Source organism: Rhineura floridana, chromosome 3 (assembly GCF_030035675.1).
Source record: "Rhineura floridana isolate rRhiFlo1 chromosome 3, rRhiFlo1.hap2, whole genome shotgun sequence".
Taxonomy (NCBI): domain Eukaryota; kingdom Metazoa; phylum Chordata; class Lepidosauria; order Squamata; family Rhineuridae; genus Rhineura; species Rhineura floridana.
Genome location: NC_084482.1, coordinates 41396836 through 41414749, shown reverse-complemented (window position 1 = coordinate 41414749; position 17914 = coordinate 41396836). Strand labels below are relative to the sequence as shown.

At 44.1% G+C, this 17914-nt stretch overlaps 1 long non-coding RNA gene across 1 annotated transcript in view; it reads right to left on the bottom strand.

The window, feature by feature from the left end:
* Window positions 1-6405: 6405 nt before the first annotated feature.
* LOC133379725 (uncharacterized) overlaps window positions 6406-17914 on the bottom strand; it is a 56524-nt gene continuing 45015 nt past the window's right edge. Inside the window, exon 3 of the long non-coding RNA XR_009761248.1 lies at window positions 6406-6474. This is a non-coding gene — a long non-coding RNA (uncharacterized LOC133379725). The remainder of the gene's footprint in view (window positions 6475-17914) is intronic.

The following is a 17914-nucleotide window of genomic DNA, read 5'->3' as shown; positions in this document are numbered from 1 at the left end:
AAATATCCTTCTGGGGTCTCTTCCCTGACAGGTTGTTTTTGCTGAGCAGTTGCAAATCCTATAAGTGCTACCCTCAATTCATCTACCCCTTTACCCTCGTGAGGTAAATTGAATGTTATGCACTTCTCCACCAGCTCCTCTCTTTTCATTTTTATTTATTCAGCCATGGTGTTTGAGTTCACTCACTCTTTGCCACACACTCTTTGCCAGTCACTCTCACAAGTAATCTTGTTTTGTTATTTCTGTTTGCCACACCACTGGTAGGGATTCTCTAGTATTCGTATCTCACTGCTACAGCCAACACCTGTGACGTATTCTCCTGTGTTCGTATCCCACCGCTACTGCCATCACCTGTGATGCCCTTCCCTGGCTCTCCCTGTCAGGTTCCTACCTGCTCGTGGTTACTGCCTGTCTCTAGGCACCACCAGGGACTCCACCAGTCCGGACTGTCCTTTATTTTATTTTTTCTCTCCCCGCTCTAGCACAGATCTCAACAGATCCCCCTGCTAGGCAACCACCAGTCACGTCCTAATACTAGTATTCCCAGAGACTCTGAATACTGGTATTGTTATTCTCTTCACCGCTGCCACCATTTGTTACAGTTCCCCTTCAGCCTTGGTCATTACCTTACCCTCCCTTCTGGTCTGTGAAACCCCAGCCAAGGATCAGGCCTTTGGTAAACCAAATTAAGTATTTATTAAAGATAACAAAGCTAACAAGATTAACAAGATTTCTTCTTAAGGCACATAAGCATATGGTTTTACTCAATACTAATCCGAACTCCACCCCCGTCCTTCTCCACTCTCTCCTGGCAAACAACTCTCTAAACCCCACCAAGCAACCCACTCTTTCTCTTCTCCCCCCCAGATTCCACTCTCACTCTTCCTTTTATACGTTCAGCCATTTTAAACACTCAGCCAATCATCTAGCATTCTACTGCCCATTCACTCCCCCTCCTCTTTCACTCCACTTACCATGTATCTTCTAAACAACCAACACTTACCATATATACATTAATATAGGAACATCACATAGACCACCAAGAGAATAGAGGCTCAAAGGTGCTTTAAATACACCCCAGGGTCAGGCATACGTTTTAAAGCAGTCCGACCACTGTTGAACCATACTCACCCCCCATTTTTGTTAGCTGCACAACCTTCCCCCTGCAGGATCAAATGTGAAGGGAAACTGGTTTCGCTAGTTTAGGCGAAATAACATTATTATTATTGTTGTTGTTGTTGTTGTTGTTGTTGTTGTTGTTGTTGTTGTTGTTGTTAGTTGCTTGTTAGCCGAAGGTCTCCAAATGACTTACAACACTGTTTAAAATGCAGTATTATATAATAAATAATATAATAAAATATATTATACCATAAAAACAACAAAACAACCAGCACCCTGATAACAACCATGGGAAGCTTCAGCAGCACACTAATAACAAACACAATTAATCTAGTGGAGGGATAGAGACTGGCCCAGTGAGAAGCAGATCAGTTTATTGGCATTTTATGACTGACTGCCCTGTGCCTTCCACTAGATGGTGCAATTGTGCACTGCAGTGGATTTAAAAAAAAATGAGCACACGCAAAAGGATATGCAGGTAATTTAATATTCATTCAGTATAGCTGTTTTCTGATGACATGCCTCTGGCAGATATTATAGTCTCTTTAAAAAGAAGTCTTCGGGTTGGCCACTGTGTAAACACAGTGCTGAACTAGATGGGCCTTTTGGTTTGATTCAGCAGGGATCTTCTTAGGTTGTTAAAGCAAGATAGTATTGGAAGACTGACAATCATCAGTCTCTAGTAACATCTAGTAATGCATACAATGATATACAGTAAGAATACAGGTATAGAGGTAAACACTATGAAAGCCCATTGATTTCAACTGGGGAGTTGTGCAGCCATAGCTCTCACATAGAAACCAGTGGAACTTAGAAGTGCTTTAACTGTGGCTGGATTACACCTGAATTATTTCAAACAAAATGGAGGGGGGCAGGGCTACTACAAAGATACATTTGTTACAGCCAGGCTACAAATCTGGAATAATTCCACTGAAGTCAACAGGTCACATCAAGTTATTATGGAACTTTGTTAATATATAGCATACAAGTGGGACCTGCAACAAAATGTTACAGTGTATCTCCAGCCTGTAAGAAAAGTGCTCCTGCATAGGGTTCTAAACACTTTGGAAAAGGAACCTTGTGGTCCTGTTTAGGCTTTGTGGAGGAGGGAAAAGTCATAGAAGAAGGGAAGGAGAAAGGATTTTTTTTTTCTTCCTATTCCACCCCCCCATGCACACACAAGCCTTTCCCACTGTGCAGATGATGTGAAAGACCATCTGCCTGAGATCCCAGAGAGCTGCTGCCCTTCACATATAGAAGCAACTACCTCATTTTTAGATGGCTCCAGTTTCATTTCCAATCTGATAGGCTCACAACCATCGAAGGTTTCAATCAGCGGGAATGATGATTAATATGTAGTCATAGCCACATTTGTCCAGACCTCCACTGATCTGAAATTAGGGGCATGCTATAGATTTTTCTTTTTCTGTTGTTGTTCCACATAAGGAGCATCATATGTTTTCCTGACATCATGAAAGTGGCCCTGGTTCAGTCTAAATGATGCAATCATCTGACAACTAGACATCGTATGGTTGGAACGGCAGCCTTCATGATCCCCTGCTTCCTGTTGATGGCATAGCATGGGACTGGCCATAGAAAACCACTGGTTTGGGCAAGCTCAGGGTCTTTTTAAATATTGCATTTATTTATGCAAGAACCGACTAACCGAAGTCCTGCTAGAGCCATGGACAAGCAGAGCCTTTAAAAATGAATTAATTAATGAAAACCTACTTCAAGAGAGCAGTTTAAAGATTTTATGGCAAGACTTCCAATGAGCTATTTAAAATCTAAAATGGTGGTGTGTCACTTGCCAGTATGTTTAGAAAGAAGGTATCTCTTCCTGTGTATGGATTATATTTTACTAAACAAATGTCAGATTATACAGCTATTTAAAAGCTCAGTTTAATGATATGATTTGAATGCTGTTCTGACTTTTGAGCCCCTGATTCTTGTTTAAGCAACTCCACACTGAACACATGATGATCATGAGTATTTTGATTTCTAGGTGAAATCGGACTTGCGTCACACCCTGTGGCTTGATCCCAGTCAGGCAGATTGATCCTATGGCTCCACTCTGCCAGCAGCTGCTCTACCAAGGTGCTGATGCTGGTATATCATAGTTGTGATCCTATATGCTCCAAAAGGAACATGGAGAACACAAGAACAGCTGTAGAAACAAATTATAACACATCAGTAGCCACTCTCACAGTAACCCTGGTGGCAACTCTGCCACCACTCATCAGTCATGATGTTGTTTCCATTGCTGTTCTGGTTTCCCAGGCACTGGATAAACTGAGATGACGTTTTCTGTTATTAGTATGCTGCCAAAGTTTCCTGTGGCTGTTTTATTTTTTTGTTTTTATAGTATGATGTTTTTGTTTTTGTTTTTAACATTGTTGTAAGTTGTTTGGAGACCTTTAGGTATCAAGGAATGAATAAATAAATTCATCATCATCATAATCGCCAGCCAACAAATAGCCCAGTGGTTGGGAGAAGGCCTGTATAGAGAACCCATAAGTCATAGGCTTCCAGAGATAAAGATTAAACTTCTGCTGTGACTCCAGAGTTTCCACATGCACAATGCTGGGAAGTTTGCACTCAGCATATTTGTATTGGGTCTGGAGAGAGAGGAACAAGCATTTTGGAAGGGAGCCACCTAGATAAGGAAGAACAGACACTGGTACTTTAAGTTCACAGGAGAGAGTACTGCGACATGGCTCAGTGGGAAAAAGGAGCTGTTGGTTTCACTCTCATACCTGGGAGATCTGAGCGTGGCCTTTGTAAGGCAGAAGACCCTGCCATTAATAATAGAGAATAAGGCTATCCATGGCTACTAGCTGTGATGGCTATATTCTGCTCCACTGTTGGAGGCAGTATCCCTCTGAATACCAAATCCTGGGAAGCACAAGTGAGGAGAATGCTGCTGCAACTGAGTTCTGCTTGGCTTCCTGTAGGCAACTGGTAAGAAAACAATGTTGTGAGAAGAGGATGCTGGAGTAGATGGACCCTTGGCCTGATCCAGCAGGGCTCTTCTTAGAATCATAGAATAGTAGAGTTGGAAGGGGCCTATAAGGCCATCAAGTCCAACCCCCTACTCAATGCAGAAATCCAAATCAAAGCATTCCCGACTGTCCAGCTGCCTCTTGCATGCCTCCAGTGTTGGAGAGCCCACCTCCTCCCTAGGTAATTGGTTCCATTGTCATATGGTTCTAACAGTTAGGAAGTTTTTCCTGATGTTCAGTAAAAATCTGGCTTCCTGCAACTTGAGCCCATTATTCCGTGTCCTGCACTCTGGGATGATCAAGAAGAGATTCCAGCCTCCTCTGTGTGACAATATTTCATGTACTTGAAAAGTGCTATCATATCTCCCCTCACTTCTCTTCTCCAGGCTAAACATGCCCAGTTCTTTCAGTCTCTCCTCAGAGGGCTTTGTTTCCAGTCCCCTGATTATCCTTGTTGCCCTCCTCTGAACCTGTTCCTGTTTGTCTGCATTCTTCTTGAAGTGTGGAGACCAGAACTGGATACAGTACTCAAGATGAGGCCTAACCAGTACTGAATAGTGGGGAACTAATACTTCTTACGATTTGGAAACTATACTTCTGTTAATGCAGCCTAATATAGCATATGCGTTTTTTGCAGCCACATCGCACTGTTGGCTCATATTCAGCTTGTGATCAACAACAATTCCAAGATCCTTCTCTTATGTTCTTAGCAATGATTTTAGATGGGAAAGGTAGGTGCAAGAGGAGTAAAATGAAGAACTCCGACTTCACAGAACAAAACTTGAACCGCACACCCACAGGATCAGAGAGAAGGGTTTTGTGGTTTTAAGGGGTCTGGCCCATGGCGTGCCCCTTTACTCCCTTCATCCCATGTATTGTCCTGCCCAGAGCCCAAGACATGAGACGAAGCCAAGGCTGGGTTTAATTCTTCTTTTATTAGTGTGGTGCTTATATCCAAAGCGGTGCACTTCATACACCTGTCTACTCTGACTCACTACTTGCCCTAACTTGTCTAACTAAGCAGTCTCTGCAGCGTGTGGGGAGACTTGACTCAGCACTAGAGTCTGGGTGGGCACCTGCTTAAGTAGGGAAGGTCTTCGCCCATAAGCGACGGCTCCTCCGTAGTTTCACCCTCTGAGAGTCCCGCTTCTTGTGCCTTCTCACGCAGGGTGAGGGGGGGCGAGCCTCTGATGACCCATCCAACAATGGGGCATCCCTAGGTGACAGCACGACCTCAAGGAGCGGGAAGCTGGTGGGGGGGAAGTGTTTGAAGTGCCAGGTGGGAATTCCTGCACGGGCGGAGTTGGCATGAGCAAAGGGTTGCTTCCCAACGGCTCAGGCGGTGAACTTGTAGAAGGGGTAGGATCTGCCTCAACAGGAGGAATGGGTGAGGAAGTCTGTGGGCTGACAGAGTCCCCCCTTCCTACAACGTCCCCAGGGACCTCATCCTCATCTGACTCCTCTCCCTGATCTAACTCCCCTTGTGCCTGGGGCACAACATGCATGGGACCATCCTAGCTATGATACTGCATGCACCAGGGGCCTTCCTCATAAATAGTGGGACAAGTAGTAAATCAGGATGTCAGAGAATGTGTATAAAAATGGAAAAGGAAGTGGAAAATGCTGCAGTTCACACATTCATCTGTGGTCAGGAACGGAAATCAGTCAAGTGAATATTATCGGTATTCTTTCAGATAGTTGCAGTTGTTTTTTTAAAGTCCACAGATTGTCAGCTTTTACAGGGAGATGTCAGTGTCAGCGGGATGTAGGCTGGGCTATAAATTCCTTAGTAACTGTCAGGGTTGTAAAGTCTTTAGCCGGCAGCTTGGGTTATAAATCTGCTAGGCTAGAGAGATAACCAGGGGGAAGGCGAGACAAGGTCAGAGGGTTTGTTCCAAGCTCATGTGCCAAGTCAGTGTCCAAGAAGCGAAGTCAATGGGGGATTCCTATTCCAGTTTTCCAAGAGGTCAGTCTGAGTTCTGGAAGACAGGAGGACCACAGAGGTCATGCCTGATGTTGTAGTCAGCAGCCTGCTGCAGTCATGAACTGCCTTTTAAATCCCACTCCCTAAGGCAGGTGCAGGTAATCAGCCTCCTGGTTTCTAAGAGCTTGCTTGTCTTAAACGGCCAGGCCAGCTTCGCTGTTGCATGACTCTCTGTCATCTTCACTCTGCAGGTGGGAGGGGAGTCTCTTGTTCACTGTCTGGATCTGGCTGAAGTGCTTCAGCTGTGTCTTGGACACTCTCCAGCTGAGGGAGATCTGGTGCTGCGTCCTCAGGAGTTTTGTCTGTTCTTCCCTCTGGGTCTGCTGCTGTTACTCCTGAGTTGTCCTCCTCTTCCCCCTCTGAGGATTCCTCCGAAGGGGGCATGACATAAATGATACATAATTAATGACTTTTTTACATTGTTTTTATTTTTGCTTTACATTGAAATGAATGCTAATTACATAAGTTATGCAATGTATGTTAAATAGCAAACAGAGACAAATAATGTATGATCTGGTGCAAACTGAACTGTAGCAGAACAGAAACAGCAGTGAGTGTGATGAATAGCAGCTTGGAACGGAAATTGCTGCCTTCTTACATCTGTTGTAGTGAACCACCTGGAGTTACTAGGCAGAGTGTTTCCTCTGTTATTCTTTATTACAGGCACAAAACAGTTTACAGAACAGAAACACCTGCAGCTAAGTTACCGTATATTCCGGTGTATAAGACAACTTTTTAACCCAGGAAAATCTTCTCAAAAGTCAGGGGTCATCTTATACGCCGGGTGTCATCTTATAGGGCGGGTGCTGAAACTTCTGAGCCAGACTGGAGAATCTGCGGTCGCCGCATATGGTGGGGGGAGCTCAAAAACAGCCGCGGACGCATCCCCGCCGTATGTGGCGACCGTATGAAAGCAAGCCGGCTGGCTGGGTGCTGGCCTCGAGCTGGGGGGTGACAGTCACCCCACCTCACGCGAAGGCAAGCCTGTTGCTACCAAGCGCCCCCAATACTATCGCCCCCAATACTAAGACTCACAGGTAGCTGCAGCCCCCGACAGCAGGGCGGGGTGCCGTAGGGAGCGCACCTCTGTCTCCTCGGGGGGGGAGTCGTTCGCTGTCCTCCCCAGGTCCGGCAAGCTTGTAGAGAAGGGCTCGCTCAGGCAAGGCAAGCGCGCACGCTCCCGCGTCTATCGCCTCCCTATTTTGACAAGGACGAGCCCAGCGCAAGTGCGCACCCGCCGGCCTGAGGCAAGGAGGCGGGAGGAGAGGGATGAGCGCGGAGAAGGCCCTCTCCCTCTGAGACAGCACGGGTGCTGTGCCCTCCTTAAGCTGGCAGATTTCTTCCACTCCATCTGACAAGGCGCGTTCCCTCTCAGACCTTCACAACACGCGCGCGCGCACGCTTCCTTTAAATCAGGTTGTGATCCAGTAGTGTATTAGTACCGTATATTCCGTCGTATAAGATGACTTTTTAACCCAGGAAAATCTTCTCAAAAGTTGGGGGTCGTCTTATACGCCCAGTCGTCTTATACGCCGGAATATACGGTACTTTGCTAGCCTAGGAATAACACAGGTAAAAAAAAGGGATGCTTGAAGTTATATAACTCTTCTTCACCTTTGCGCTCTCACAGCTCTGGCCCCTTGAAACAGCAGTATCTTCAAATGGTGATTCTGGAGGCAAGTGATCCTGTACAAGAGTCTCAGAAGCTGGTTTGCACTATGGTGGGATTCCTGAACAGGACAAAATCAGAACTCTGGGCACTCTCCTCTTCATGCAGTGCTTCCAATGGCAGCTTATTGCAGACCCAGTGTTGCGCATTAACACAAGTTTTTTCCAGCATCCACTCAACTTTGTCCTCATCAAAATCCCATCCAATATCCACCCACCCACCCATTTAATCTGGATTTACCATTTCCACATGTGTGGATTTTTGTTTTACTTATTTTTCTGTAGAAACAGTAAATCCAGTTAAAATGGGGGGATACTACTAGACAGCATTTTGATGAAGACATGTCATATTGAGGCTGTGCAAAACTTACATGTGTGACCATCACCAAGCAACCACAATAAAGTGGCGTGTGGAAGTGCCCACAATCTCTAGCCTTGGGCTGGGGCACCAAGGGCCCCTCTCAACAGCACCCCCTCCCCACTGGATCTCATTCTGGCTGCCAGCCAGCTGCTTCATATGTGACTATTTTGCACAGCAGGTTAGCAGACTGGCATCCCTCAGTGTGTGAGTGAGAAAGAAGGGTAAATATTTCTCATTCTTACACTTCTTGTTGTTATGTGCCTTCAAGTTGATTACGATTTATGGCGACCTTATGAATCAGTGACCTCCAAGAGCATCTGTCATGAACCACCCTGTTCAGATCTTGTCAGTTCAGGTCTGTGGCTTCCTTTATGGAATCAATCCATCTCTTCTTTGGCCTTCCTCTTTTTCTACTCCCTTCTGTTTTTTCCAGCATTATTGTCTTTTCTAGTGAATCATGTCTTCTCATGATGTGTCCAAAGTATGATAACCTCCGTTTCATCATTTTAGCTTCTAGCTACCTATCAAGTGGCAGTGAAGGCAGAAAAGAAAAAGTTCTTTGCTGCCTCCATTGCGTCCGCAGAGTGCTGTCCCAGGAGGTTGTTCCAAGTGGTCCGAAGCCTGGTCGGTCTAGTTGCTCAGGAACCCTTGGAACAGTCAAAGGCCTCCTGTGACAAATTAGCAAAGCACTTTGCTGATAAAATCAAACACTAACGGAACTTGATCCCGTACGCCGTGGATACAGTGGATGAACCAGAGTTGGCCAGTTGCAAGCCGGTTAAATGGGATCTGTTTTGGCCTCTCCCTTCTGAGGATGTGGACAAGGTGCTCTCAACTGTAAAGCCTACCACAGGTCTAAATGATCCTTGCCCGTCGTGGCTCCTTGTGAGCTGCAAAGAGAAATTGGGCGAGGGGATTAAGGCGGTGGTTAATGCATCCCTAGAGGAGGGTGTAATGCCATTAGCCCTCAAGGAGGCAGTCGTGGAGCCCATCTTAAAGAAGCCCTCCTTGGATCCCCAAGTTTTGAATAACTTTCGCCCTATTTCAAATTTACCATTTCTAGGCAAGGTCATTGAGCGAGTGGTGGCTAATCAGCTGTCGGCACACTTGGATGAAACGGATTATTTGGATCCATACCAATCGGGTTTCAGGACTGGACATGGAACTGAAACAGCCTTGGTCGCTCTGGTGGATGATATGAGGAGGGCATTAGATAGGGGAGAATTCACCTTTCTTGTCCTCCTCGATCTCTCAGCGGCTTTTGATACTGTCGACCACAGTATCCTTTTACATCGCCTGGAGGGACTGGGAATAGGAGGCACTGTACTGCAGTGGTTCCGCTCCTTTCTCTCCGATAGGCATCAACAAGTAGCATTGGGGGAGGAGGTTTCAGACCCTTGGCCTCTCAATTGTGGTGTGCCACAGGGCTCTATCCTCTCTCCCATGCTATTTAATATCTATATGAAGCCGCTGGGGACTATCATTAGGAGATTTGGGCTGCAGTGTCACCAGTATGCAGATGACACTCAGTTCTATCTCTCGTTTAAATCCTCACCAGAGTTGGCTGTGGAGACCTTGTCCAAGTGCCTGGAATCCGTGAGTGGATGGATGGGAAGGAACAGGTTGAAGCTGAATCCTGATAAGACCGAGGTGCTACTCGTGGGGGACAAGGGAAGGTTGGGAGATATTGACTTGATGTTCGATGGGGTGAAACTGCCCCTAAAGGACCAAGTCCGCAGCCTAGGGGTTGTCCTTGATTCCAAGCTGTCCATGGAGGCTCAGATTTCGGCAGTGAGCTGGGCAGCTTGGTATCAATTACACCTCATACGTAGTCTGCAACCCTACCTCCCTGTTCATCAGCTCCCATTGGTGGTACATGCCCTGGTCACCTCTCGTTTGGACTACTGTAATGCGCTCTACGTGGGGCTACCCTTGAAAATGGTCCGGAAACTACAACTGATACAAAATGCGGCGGCTCGACTACTTACAAACTGTGGCCGCCGGGAGCACATCACCCCAGTGCTGTTCGATCTGCACTGGCTCCCAGTTGTTTTCCGGGCCCAATTCAAGGTGTTGGTATTAACCTTTAAAGCCCTACATGGTCTCGGCCCAGTTTATCTGATGGAGCGCCTCCAACGCCACCAATTATGCCGCCCAACAAGATCAGCCACACAGGGCCTTCTCTCAGTCCCACCAACTAAAACAGCTAGGCTGGTAGGGACTAGAGAGAGGGCATTTTCAGTGGCGGCCCCCACTCTCTGGAACTCCCTCCCATATGATCTTCGGCATGCCCCTTCCCTGAATGTATTCCGCCAGGCCTTGAAGACCTGGCTTTTCAGACAGGCCTTCGGGACTTCCGGGGAGGGTTAATCTTTTTGACTAATTGCCTGCTACTCTGAACTGTCACTGTTTTACTGTTTTATTGTTGTACTGTATTTATTATGATGTATTCTAATTGAGTTGTACGTCGCCTAGAGTGGCCATTGGCCAGATAGGCGACTTATAAATTAAAATTATTATTATTCTTATTATTATAGTGACAGTTCTGGTTTAATTTGTTCTATCACCCAATTATTTGTCTTTTTCACGGTCCATGGTATCCGCAAACTCTCCTCCAGCACCACATTTCAAATGAGTTGATTTTTCTCTTATCCGTTTTTTTCACTGTTCAACTTTCACATCCATAGATAGAGATCGGGGATACCCTGGTCTGAATGATCCTGACTTTGGTGTTCAGTGATACATCTTTGCATCTGATGACCTTTTCTAGTTTTCTCACAGCTGCCCTCCCCAGTCCTAGCCTTCTTCTAATTCGCATTCTCCATACCTGAATTAAGGGTCATATTTGCAAGATATAATTTTGCTCTGCCTGAATATTTATCTGCCTTTCTGGTGCCTGCAACAATAAGATCCATTCCAGGTTTCCGACTCATTTTTGCCTGGATTTTAAAAAGATTAGTGGAAATTTTACAGATTAAAATCCACATGTACTGCACTATTTAATATTTGTTAATAGAAATATAGTAGAAATGATTAAAGTTTAGTTTTTTTTCTTATCTTAGCTATTAAAAAATAATTCAGTAGTACATGCAGAGTTGACATTTTATTTATGACATTTATACCCCACCTTTCCTCCAAGGAAGTAAAGTTGGTATACATAGCACATACTACTTTCCCCATTTTATTCTCACAACAACCCTGTGAGGTAAGTTAAGCTGAGAGACCTAAGATCACCCAGTGAATTTCAGGACTAGGTAGAAATTTGGACACTCTTCTTCAACCCTCTAACCTAGATGGCAGCCAATGTGGTGCCTTCTATATGTTGTTGGACTACAATGGACTATTGTCTGTACTGCCTGTGCAAAATGATGGAGTTGGAGTGCAACATTTGGAAAGCACCACATTGGTTACCTCTGCTCTAACCACAACACCATACTGGCTCTCTCCACTCCCATTGTCCCAGGGGTAGTCTGTGCTGGCTCCTTCTGCCTCACTCTGTAGAGGTAGAATGGCAGATGGCCAATGTTTCAAAGCTGTGTGTTAACTATATTTAAAGAAAATCAGGATAAGGAACAAACATCATGCTAACAAGCCCGCAAAAGTTACTTCCTGGTCATTTATTGCTATGGCTACTGTGTTGTTTTTTATTGTAAAATAGTGAGTAGAGTACTTTGCTAGACCTTGTTACCCAGAATATTTCCTTCCTGCTTCCTGTTGCAAACTGCCACAGAACATATGTAACAGAGAGACTCTATCACAGATTACACCTGAATTTACAGGCTTGGGAAGAACACTTCCCACTAAGCACAAGAGAAACAAAGGAGGCTTTATGTAAATACGGAAAGCTATCAGAACAAAGGCCAAGCCTTGAGAGATTTCCTTGATTTATACTGCCAAGCACTAAATGCAGGGCCGGATTAAGCTGAGGAGGTCCCCTAGGCTGATTGGTGTTTGGGCCCCCCTATCCCCACGCTTCACCTACCTTTCCGTTGGTTTTTGCGGCGCACGCAGGTTTGCCATCAATCAAGATGGCGGCCGAGGTTTCCCTAAGGAGCTGAAGCCTCTGCCGCCATCTTTGTTGATGGCAGCAACGAGCGCGTGTAGCACGCATGTGTGCCATCAGCCAAGATGGCAGCAGAGGCTTCAGCCCCTCAAGGAAACCTCAGCCACCATCTTTATTGATGGCAAATCTGCACACTGCAAAAAACAATGGAAAGGTAGGTAAAGCGGGGGGATAGCAGGGTATGGCAGTCCACAGATGCTTCTGTGGATTACGGAAGGAGAGCGGAGGGCCCCCTGTAGCTCCAGGGGCCCTTGGGCCAGTGCCCCACAGACCCCCAAGAGCTCCGGGCCCCTAGGCTTCAGCCTACTAAGCCTAATGGATAATCCGGCCCTGACTAAATGTACATTGCAGCTTCAGACTAGACTATATTGATTTTTAAAGTGTTAATGAAGGACATTTGGGGTTTACAACCCATGCTTCTCTCTTTCTCCAGAGTTTGTTAGCCACCTTCCTTCCCTCAAACCAATATGCAGTGGGGGGTTTTTTTGCTTGTTTTGCAGGGTGAGTTGGATGGATATCTTGGTGTCTTCTGGATTTAGTGAGCTGTATGCAGAGCCTGGAAGAAACTTGTTACAAATAATGAGTTACTTGTAATTTATTACTTTTTTGAGTAATGAGTGGGTAACTTCATTACATTTTGCTGGTAATAGAACGAGTAGTAACTTCATTACTTTTGAGCTGTAACTGTAACATTTCCAGAGTTACTTTGGGGCGTTACTTGTGGGGGGCAGGGAGCAGGGGAAGTCTTCTGCTCCTCTGATTTGTGGATAAAAATCATGTGCTTCAAATTGAGCTTCTGTGCAGCATCGCTCTTCCCTCGTGCTCTATGGGTGCTTAGGAGGCGATGAGGAAGGAGGTGGAGAGTGAGACGGGGTGGAGAAAACAATTGTATAAAAATGGACAGGAGTGAAGGGCGAAAAGAGCTGGAGGGCAAGGAGGCAGCAGAAAAATGGACATGAACAACTGGCTGTGGAGGTGAGAGACAACAACGTGTGTGTTGCTCAAAGCTCAAGGTGGCTTCTGCCTCTCTCCCCACCTCTCATCTCTTTCTAGACTTGAGCCAAAAGCCAGGGTGAGCGAGGGTCAGGCAGAAGTTGCAGTAGCAAGCAGCCAGGGTCCTAAAGAGCTGTTGCTTCCAGTTCTTCCTAACAAGTAGGATGCATCTTCGTCTTGTGAGGGAGATATTCCCTGGAAGCTCTTTTGTGCAAATCTTCCCATGGCAAATGCAAAGAGTTTCAAACAGGCACTTGCCAGGCACTTATTAAAAATGTTGTTGCTGAAATAAGAAGTGGTTCTTCTTTATTTTTGTTTTGCTTTGTTTTCGTGGTTTTAAAAAATGGCAATCAAGAAAGTGGCTGAGAATCTGGAAGTAATTATGTTTCAGAAAATAATGGATGAGATTGAGATAACGAAACAAACCCTGCGACAGGGCAGTAAGAAGCTGAAAATTGAACTGAGCAAAATGACGCAGGAGCTTAAAGAAATAGGGGATCCTGTGAGAGAGGAGAATGAGATCAGAGATGAGAAAAGAAAAAATAAAGGGAAGATACAAGCCCTGGAGATTGGAACAAATGTGGAATTGGAAAAAGATCTGGAGTTTATGGATATTAGAAATAAAATCTACTGTTTGGAATTTAACGTTATCTCTGAAGAAATTAATGAAGATATTAGAGATAAAGTTATCAATGGCTTGGATAATCTTCTGGACTGGAATGACGTGATGGAGCTTGATATAGAGAAAATCTATGGAACTAACAGCAGCCATGTGACAATGGAAAAACTCTCAAGAGATGAACCAGTGCATTTTGTAAAAAAGAAGAACAGAGATATGACTTTACAACAATATTTCAGCAACTTATTCAGAATTGATGGCAAGAAAATATTTGGGAGAGAGGAAATTCCCATCAGACTCTTATTATATGACTATGGCTATGACAGCAAGATTATTACGGAATACTGATAATGGAAGATTGGACACTGAAATTACTGGACTTAACAGGACTATTGAAGATGGAAGATGGAATTAATAGGGATAATGGAATAATGGCTATTGAAATTATTGGACCTAACAGATTTTGATGAGATGGATTAATCGATATGTTTATTTGGACTATGGTTATGACAATAAGATTATTATAATTATTAACGAGATGGATTAATCGACATGTTTATTTGGAGAAAAATTGATAGATATATTTCTTAAAGAATTGAAACCTCTCTTTGACTTTTTGTGGAAAGAATAAAGTAATGTTTATGAGATTTGATGATTAATTAAGATAACTACGGGAGGAAAGTGATTTTATAATATAATTTAAGAGACAGGATTGTTATATATTGTAGACCTACAACTGATTTGATCTGCGACAAATGGGAAGTCAACATTTTATTTTTTTGTTTAATCATTTTTGTTTTGTTTTGTTTTTTGTCTTTGAATGTTTTATGATTTTGTTTTCTATGTTTTATGAAAATTTGAATAAAAATTATTGTAAAAAAAAAAGAAGAAGTAAGTCTCTTTATGTTTAATGGAGCTTACTCCCATGTAAATCAAATTGGGTACAGGATATAATTAGGCAAGATAAGATCTGGTTGTAGCTGTACCAATCTGGGGGTGGGGGAGAAAAATATGACCCTTTATAGTACAAAGATGTATCAATCTGGTTAAGGCAAGTAAAATTTGATGCATGTAATACAAGGACTAACCTGCAATCCAGTACTTGTTTAATGGGACTTACTCCCAGGCAAGTGTGTATAGTGTACCTGGGAGAAAGTCCCATTGAACCCAATAAAGCTTACTTCTGAGTAGACATGTATTGGATTGCAGCCTTAGTTTCCTTTTTTCACAATTTAATTCTGCCTTCTGTATCTTCACAACAGCCCTGTGAGGTAGGTTGGGCTGAGAGTTAGGGACTAGCCCAAGGCAATAAATAAGCAAAAACAATTATGAGTAAAAATTTAAAATGTGAAAATGCTCATGCTCAGAGTATTTTTGTCGCTCTTTGTCAAGGTCTTGTGTGTGGGTTTTATGTCTACTGTCTCATAACTTCCTTTTGCCTGAAAATGTATTTCATACTGTTACAGATGTTCTTTTTAAAAAAAAAAAATCCCCCAAATTCTGTGGTTGTTGGTTTTTTTAATTGAGTTCTTTGCGTGGTTTAGGGGTGGCATTGCAGGAGATCAGGCTCTTATGGACAGCTGTGGGGCAGGTAGAAATTAAATGGAGTAAGCCTTTTTTGTATGAAAATACAATTATGGGGAACACTTCACCTGTTAACATTCTATCTGTCAGACATCTTATTACTTGTGTGTGCCCCTCTCCCCAGATTTATTTTGATTTGTGAATGCCATGACCATTGCCATTCCCTCCCCCCCGTTTATCTTTGCAACAACCCTGTGAGGTAGCTTAGGCTGAGACAATATATGTACATAAGTGGCAGTTGGTAGCTGTAGTTGGTACAGCACTAATAAAGTATAGCCCTTGAAATGCTGAAATGTATTCTGGTGGAGTCCAGTCACATATATGTCTACTACAAATTAAGCCTCATTGAGTTAAATGGGTAAGTATATAGGATTGCAGATTAATTTTTACCTCTGAAAGGAACGCACTGTCAGACATAGAATTTAAGAGACATACTTTTCTGGATGTGTTTGAAACAGATGGGTAGGTGGGAAGGGAGTTGTGTTAATCTAATTGGGTCTTCAACATAGTCCCCTCTAGATGTTGTTGGACTACAACTCCCATCAGTCTCAGATAACATAACAACGCTGAAGTTGGTTCCTAGTTCCCAGTTCCTTATTTGCTTGAAAGTTAAAAACACTAAAGAAAGAAAAGTTCACAGCTACAGGAACTCCATAGGAAAGTTAACATGTCTCTGAACCCCAAAATATATATTGGGATACCCCATATCATATATTGCTGTGATCTGGGGACTCTCCCTGTCAAAAATAACAACAAATCAAAATTATCAGGATTCTGAAACGCTCATAAATGAATAATGATGTCATAAAATCATAAAAAATAAGTAACTGGGTGTGTCCATCCCACAATCTGTTCTGAGCCAGGACAACTCATACACCCCAGGGAAGGGGAGGGCGTCCTCAACGAGATGGCAGTGCGTCCCATCTGGCCCGGAGCTTTTGCTGGGTGCAGGGCAGGGATAAGGGCATCTATGCACACCCAAGCGACATAAATATGCAGAAAACAATAAGAAACTAGGGGTGCCCACCCCAAAATCTGCACTGTTCCAGGCAGTAGTGTAATGGCAAATTCAGAAGTGCAGGGTCCCTTCATGATAGTCTCAGCCACAGCCAGACCCCCCTCCCCCCTTATTTTGCTCCTGGGTTGAGAATGAGGTCCTTGTTAATGCCTTCTCCCACAACAACTGATGTCCCTAGGAGACAATCAGTATGAAAGGGGAGAGTATTAGCTACTGAAAAGAGTCTTCTCAATGGGTGACTCACCTCTTTTCACTCTGATTGGCTCCAATCAGCAGGAAGGGACAAGGAAGCATATTAGAAGACTCTTCCCAGTGGCTAACACACTCTCCTTTCATGCCGATTAGCTCGTATGATGCTGGAGATATAGGGACCCTGGTCCCAAAAACCTAAGGGGTCTAAGACTCCCTGAGCCCCTGGACAACTACACCCCTGCTGCCAGGACAAATCATACATCCCAGGAAGGGGGAGGGTGGCCTCTACAAGATGCCAGTACTTCTCACCTGGCCTATAGTTTCTGCTGAGTGCAGGGCACTCATAAGTTCATCTGGGCAGAACTAAAATGAAGAGTAAGTAGAGAAAAATATGTAATTTGGGGTGACCACTCCAAAATCTGCTGTGGGCCATGAAACATCATTCACCTGAGCAAAGGGGAGAGTGTCCTCAACAAGATGCCACTGCATCCTGCCTGGAACGGATTTTCTTGTGGACACATGAAACGGTTATGTGCATCTATGCACAACAAGCAATGTAGAACGTATATAAGGAACTGTGGGTTCCCACACCAAAACATGCTTTGGGCACTACAAGTCATACACCCATTCATGCAGGAGAGGGTTCCCACCCTGTTCAGAGCTTCTTTTGTATGTATGGTACAGACAAGGGCATATATGTATTAGAAAAATAGCGAATATGTAGAGGAAGGAAAAGAAGAAACTGGAGTGCCCATCCTAAAAGATTATTTGGGGCACCACATACCATACTTCCATGCATCTGGGAGAGTGTGTTCTATGAGATGCCATTCATGCATACTTTAGTGTGTCATCTATGAAATTACATCTTCTTAAAGAAATCATTGTTTGTTGACCCTGCCACAAGTCCTTCTGTCACCAACATCAATGGCTTTTAAAAATAATAATTGAGCTATAACAAAGTAAGTAACAGGGAAGACCAATACAATATTTTTAAAAATCCACTTAGATCATAAGCACTGGCCATAAGCACTGGCATAGCATAGAAGACACCCTATCATTTTCTGGGGTGTCTGATTTGTCTTGGCCCACAGAAGATTTTGTGGTCAACACCCCCAGATATTTATTCTTTGCTTTGCTTTTTGTCTCTTTGGTTATGCATAGATGCCCTTATACATGCCCTGAATCCAACAGAAACTCTGAGCCAGGTGGGAAGCATTGGCATCTTGTAGAAGATATCCTCCCCTTTCCTTGGGTGTATGATTTGTCCTGGCCCAGAGCAGATTGTGGGGTGGGCACTCTCAGTTACTTATT